Source organism: Columba livia, chromosome 2 (genome assembly GCF_036013475.1).
Source record: "Columba livia isolate bColLiv1 breed racing homer chromosome 2, bColLiv1.pat.W.v2, whole genome shotgun sequence".
NCBI lineage: Eukaryota > Metazoa > Chordata > Aves > Columbiformes > Columbidae > Columba > Columba livia.
In genome coordinates this window covers 136,377,183-136,384,019 of record NC_088603.1, presented here as the reverse complement: position 1 = coordinate 136,384,019, position 6,837 = coordinate 136,377,183, and positions in this window count along the sequence as shown.

Below are 6,837 nucleotides of genomic sequence, written 5' to 3'. Positions count from 1 at the left end.
AAAATACTACGCAGCTGGTAAGAAATTTCAGTGGCTAAGAAAAGGAACAACTACTGACCAAATAAAGAAAAGTGAGAGGATTGTGTGCCTGGCTCAAGTGCAAGAGAGGAGTGAATGGGTGCAGTGGAGCAAACCCCAGAGCCAGGATGGGGGATGCTCTGTGAAGGTTGTTGCCAGCTCAGAATAAATTGCTCGAGTGGGAAGCAGGAGTTATTTTTGTCATTTGGATGACAAATGCTCAATGTTCAGCTGTCATTATCCAAATTTCTATTGTGCTAAGGACTTTTGAAACACCTACCATAACTGCATGTGAATATCTCCCAAGCACTAGTCTCTGGTGAACGCAGTACAATGACATTGACCATTTAAAATGACCTTTTAAAATAAAATTTAAAATTCATTTATTCAAAAGGAATTCTTTTTCAATAATAAATATATGCTTCACACAGACAAACTAAAGCTAATCAAGTTGTTTATTTTATACAGTCCACAAGAAAGGAATAGATAGGAACAGCCATTTCAAAACACTCTGGAGGCATTTGCCACAGCTGTAATTTTCAGTTGCCTTTGATTTTCAAGTCCTTAAGCACTTCCTGGTAGGTATGCATACCCTTATACAGATAATGTAAACCTACTAGTAGTTAGCAGCTGGCTGTTGAAGTTAGTAGCAATACTTGCAGGAATAATAACTGATATTCTAACATTGGCTGGGGCATATTCAAATCACAGAATCATAGAATAATAGAATACTAGGTCGGAAGGGACCACAAGAATCATCTGGTCCAACCTTTCTCGGTAAAAGCACCATCTAGACAAGATGGCCCAGCACACTGTCAAGCTGAATCTTCAAAGTCTCCAGTGTTGGGGAATCCATCATTTACCTGGGGAGATTATTCCAATGGCTGATTGTTCTCATTGGTTGTAAACTATGAAGGCAGAATGGACAAATGAGGAAGAGAAAGGCCCTGTATGGCAATACTTGCTTCTAAGTTACTGGCGTCTCAAAAGCAGATGACTCAGATTAACTGGAATAAAAGGACCTAGACAAAAAACAGCAAACAAGAATTATAAACTGTTTTTAAAATATTGTCTGGTCACAACCTTGCAATCTGAGAAGAGAGCCACATAGGGAAAAAACAAACAAACAAACAAACAAACAAATCCCAAACTTCATTTAGAGGCAATGAAAAAAACCCCAACAAAATTAATTACAGGATAATATAAAACAGTTCATGGGAGGTGGGGGGGAAGAAAAAGGAAAAGATGTGCATTGAGTGATTAATGTAAATTTGAAGCTATGAATAATAGGAAACAAATAAGAGAGGTAAAAGAACATAAACAGTTGTCTGATATGACGATACAAAGGAGAATTTTAAATATATTGGGATCAGAAGAAGTGCTCAAGAAGTGCCAGAACTGGTAAAAATCTCAATATTGAAGCACATGGGACATGCTTCTGTCCTGTAGTCATATCACATGCTGCCAGTGAAGTGACTTATGTTCCAATGCTAAACAGCAGCTATTAATGGTAGATTTTTCAACAGTGACAAACCCAATCCATTTGCATACTGTGGTTTAGATGAGTTAGTCTAGGAGCAGTCTGAATTATTTGGCATGTTTTTCAGTATGTGTGGAATATGGGAAAGACCTCAAGCAATGAAAGAATACTGATGGGCTCAAAGAAAAAGAGAGAACATAAAGAGACAGATAACTATGCTTTCTTAGTCTGATGTCAGTTTCAAACAATAATGACACATTTGATGCATATGATGAGACTTGGTTAATAAAGGATATTACTAAAACCACTCAGTGTAGACTAAAAAACTTACAGTCTTAGGTAAGTCATCTCCTATTTTAAAATAAGATTACCCAACTGCTCTAAACATATCACATGAACTCACTTATATAGTGCCTTTGTCTTTTTACTGTTACTGTACCTATTTTCAAATAAGAACACAGAAAAAAAAAAGTTGTCACTGTCTAGGTAGTTTAAAAGTTTGCTACCCGACGTGTCTCAAAATGCAATTAGGAATGGGGAGTTATAGAAAAGATCAAGTTTCTGTAGAAATCAAAAACCTTTCATTATAGTACTATTTTACTCATGTATTAGAAAAAAATTCTGGCATATTCCTGAAGAAATCCACATTTGCAGAAAGGAACGTTGAAATTTTTGTTTAGTTTTTGAAAAGCTGACCCTGAGTGGCACCTTCTGATCTCCTGAAGCAAATGTTACCTGATCTATCACGTTGGTTTTGGGGTTTTTTTCCTCAGTTCTTTCTTCTCATTTGTTTTGCTCTGTTGCTGTGCCAGGATTTTGTTGGGACTCTTACCACTTTCTCCTTCTTTATCCAGGCAAACATACACGTAACCCAGCTTCTCTCGAATACTATGGCTACTCAAATCACCGTGTAAAAAATCTTAGTATTAGTGGAAGTCATTGTGCCTTATGAAGAATTACATCAAGTGACAGATTTTTTCAATGGCTAACCAGAAAGTTTCTAAAATATAAAGCCTTTTTAATGGGATACTTCCACTGGAGAGATTTGCCAGCAGGGTGGTAGAATTTGTCTGGATTTGAAATTTTCAGGTTTTTTAATGGTCCAGGTTTGAAAAAGTGTTCACAGCATCACTGATTGGGGAGGGAGTTTCAGGCAATCTTAGCTGTCATTGTAGCATTTTTGTGAACTAGGGAGATTTTCAGAGGTGCTGCTTGCAGAGTTACCAACAGGAGCTTCCTGATACCACCTTGCTGTGAGAACCTTGCTCTAAATTTGAAGCATGTGATTTAATAAATAGGTGGTCCTTTTTGGACAGTAGACCACATTAATCTTTACACTGATACACATAAGGGATAATTCTAAAATTTAAAAAAATATCATTTTTATTACCCGTATTCTTGTTTTATTAATGTTCTCTCAACCTATATGATCACCACCCACTCCTTCAGGGAGCAGGCTCATGTGTGCTGTGTAAGCCAGTCTGTGTTCCAGCATACTGTTTTATTTTATACCAACTGTATGAAATCAAGGATTTCTCCTGAGCATAATGTGTTTTGGATTTGTGATAGACTCAAGTGTCTCACTATTTTACTGATAACCACCGGAAAGCTGCCAGGCTGCTTTATCTGGGCCCTATGTCCCATGTCTGGATTTACATGCTGTCAGGCTCTCTGGTTTTAAACATCCCTGTGATGCAGCACTCTTAGCTTCTGTGGCACATATACAGGAGACAAGCACTGTGTCTGAAGGGGACAAGACACAGTCCTGAACAAACCTTCAAAAGAGCACTGAGGAATGGGAAGAATGAGTCAATCCCACCCAGCGTCTTCAGAGAAGACTGTATAGGAAGGAACAAATGCACATCTAAATGTATTTGTTTACATACACACACAAAAAATCAACAAAAAAACCTTAGGATTAATTATGTCAAAATCTCCTTCAATCACAGCATCAGAAATGTATGTTTCTTTGTACTCATAGGTTAGGTGAGATGGCATTATCTCCATGCTGGGGCATAGCTGGGGCTGAAAGACAACTTGAACCATGACGAGACCTTCCCTGGCCTCAGAGGCTCAGAGACATGCTGGTCCAGCAGGAACTGTGTGCAAATGTTCAAGAGGCAGCATGGGCCTCACCAAGCAGTATTTTCCTGCATTGGTCACCATGCACATGAAGCGTTGTTTTACTATAGCAGTCACTTAAGGATGCTGCAGCGGTAGCTGAGCAGAGATAATCACTGAAATAGTGTAGCACATTGCCCAGTGACTGCAGAAAGCTACCCATCGGCCACGTCTGCATCAAGACTACTTGGAAGGAGAGGAATGGGAAATGGAAAATATCTGTGGTACTTTTACTTCTGACTTGGTGTGGCAGCTTCTTCCGTAAAATCATTAACAAAAAACTAAGACTGTAGCAATCACCCAAGGAAGTTTCCATAGAAGAAACAGGCAAACACACAGAATATTTACATTCCTACAGCCATCCTGGGGATCCGTGGGTCCTGGTGAACAGCAGGATGGCCATGAGTGAGCACTGTGCCCTTGTGGCCAAGAAGGCCAATGGCATCCTGGGGTGTATTAGAAGGGAAGTGGTTAGTAGGTCGAGAGAGGTTCTCCTTCCCCTCTACTCTGCCCTGGTGAGACCACATCTGGAATATTGTGTCTAGTTCTGGGCCTCTCAGTTCAAGAAGGACAGGGAACTGCTGGAGAGAGTCCAGCACAGGGCAACAAAGATGATTAAGGGAGTGGAGCACCTCCCTTATGAGGAAAGGCTGGGGGAGCTGGGTCTCTTTAGTTTGGAGAAGAGGAGACTGAGGGGTGACCTTATTAACATTCACAAATATATAAAGAGTGTCACGAGGATGGAGCCAGGCTCTTCTTGGTGACAACCAGTGGTAGCACAAGGGGTAATGGGTTCAAACTGGAACACGAGAGGTTCCACTTAAATTTGAGAAGAAACTTCTTCTCAGTGAGGGTGACAGAGCACTGGAACAGGCTGCCCAGGAAGGTTGTGGAGCCTCTTATTCTGGAGACATTCAAAACCTGTCTGGACACATTTCCGTGTATCCTCATCTATGTTTTCCTGCTCTGGCGGGGGGATTGGACTAGATGATCTTTTGAGGTCACTTCCAATCCCTAACATTCCGTGATTCTGTGATCTATTATGTTATCTAATTTGTGTTAGAGGAAGATGGACAACTGTTTACAGTTTTTTGGTCAGTTAATAAAGACCTTTTCTGATAGAGCACTAACCATAGCAAATCTCTACTGACTATCCCTGATTTTGTCTGATGAAGATTTTGGATTTAACTACTCCATGTGTGATGATAAGCACGACAGCTAGAGCTGAAGACAGAGTGTCTGATTCAGCCTTCATAGGTCTACCTACTCTTGGATTTTCTTTACATGCAACACCTAATATACTTTTGACATCTGTAGTCCAGTCACAATGTACAGTTCTTGACAAAAACTCTTCAAAAATGCCCATATACAACAGTCTCTGAAATGAGCCATTGCTTGGAAAAAATGGACTAAAGCAAATGGAAGATTTCTAATAGAAATAGTCCTCAGACACACGTTTCCCCTGTACCCCCTGTAATATCATCAATTTGAATGTACCCACTGGAGATTTGTTGGCTGCCAATGTCACTCAGTACCTTACCTTCTGTTAAATCCATAGCACCCACACAGATCTATAAATAAATTATTTTTGGGTCTGTCAAAAAAACTGCAAAAACTACTGTACTGTGAGACAAATGTTACTCTTTGTCAGCAGCTGTACCACCTCAGGATGGGCTCACACAGGTCAACATGGGTTAGTTTCTAGATGGAGATCTCTGAAGATAAACCCAGGAACTGAAGGAAGTTATGTACACAGAGAAATAATCACATATTAACCTCTGTGGCACATAACACGTTTTGTCGGTGAACTTTAGGATGACTTTGTAAAGTTATTTTAATACATGCAGGCATATTAACTACGTATAGAAATGATTCGATCTTATCCTTCGGGAAGCACCACACAAGAGGAAAAACAACAGTAGCTTTATGCTGCCTGTGTTCCAAGCTGCTGAAGGAACTGGGAAGCTTCTCACATCAACTAGGATATCTCTGAGGATGTTTTACCATGAGTGTCATTATGTTGTGCCTGTTTATTTTGTCCCCAAATTTCTCCACCTAATTCTAAAGGAGACAAACTTTTGAATATTAAAAATTTTGGAAATCAGAAACTAACATTACAAATTCCTTACACACGAATGTATAGTGGTTGCTGCTGGGTTTTGCTCACCAAACCCCTATTCTTAAAGCTAATCTGAGGTTTTAACTGCGTCCATCAATCTCTAAACTTTATTTCATCTGGGCAACTGCTGCTGCAACCAGTGATAGTTCAAATTGCTATCCTTTTTTTCTTGCAGAAAAAAAGGCACCCTTGGATTTTAATTATACAAGCATAATTTGAAACCATATGAGATATGAAAACAACATGAAAGCAAACAAATCATAACTCTTATGCCAGATTACACAGCTGTGTTGGTAATATTGCAAATGAGAACTGTTTTTATTTCCTAATATTGATCAATATTGATCACACAGAAGAAACCAAGCCTATTTAAAATGTTAACCAAGCATGTTATGTCCAGTTCTTCCTTTTTAAAAGGTTCCACATCCATTAAAGTTAAAGGAGACTTCATCATTAATTTAAATGAAAACTGATCTCCAATTTAAATTGGAATAGCAAGGCAGAATCAACCACATTCTGGTGTTGTCTTTAATGGTATTCATCTAATACTTATATTAGTGCTTCTTTGCTTAGTTTAAAGTGGGTGAATCATCCCTCACCAAGCTCAGGGCTGCCTAAAATCCCCCCATTCTCCAAAGCAGGCTGTTTTTTCAGAATTTGTTGCCAAGCCTGAGATTCATTTTTTTCCCTAAATTTTCTAATTCAATGGGATATTGAACCATAATCATGACTCTTGTAGTCTTTAGGCAATACAAATTAGAAAAAAAGACATTTTTTCTTGTGTATCACACATGCATTAGCTCAACTCTGCCAGCAATGGCAGACAGTGCACCTGAGACCCTGTCCCTTCCTTTTAACCATATTCCCGCTCTTTTTGTGTATTTGTGAAGTTTTTCAAGCTAGACATTACACTATGAGGTCTAGAGTCACACAATTTCCCCCTTTTATAGCGGGCATGATGTACTAGGTTTTTAAAGTGGATTTCTAGGAACATTGGTGAATCCAAGTGTCTGAGTTCTGAGGAAATTTTGGTTTCGGGTTAAGTCTGGATCTGGCAAAAATTAATCAGATGATAATCTTGCAGACCTCCCATCCCCAC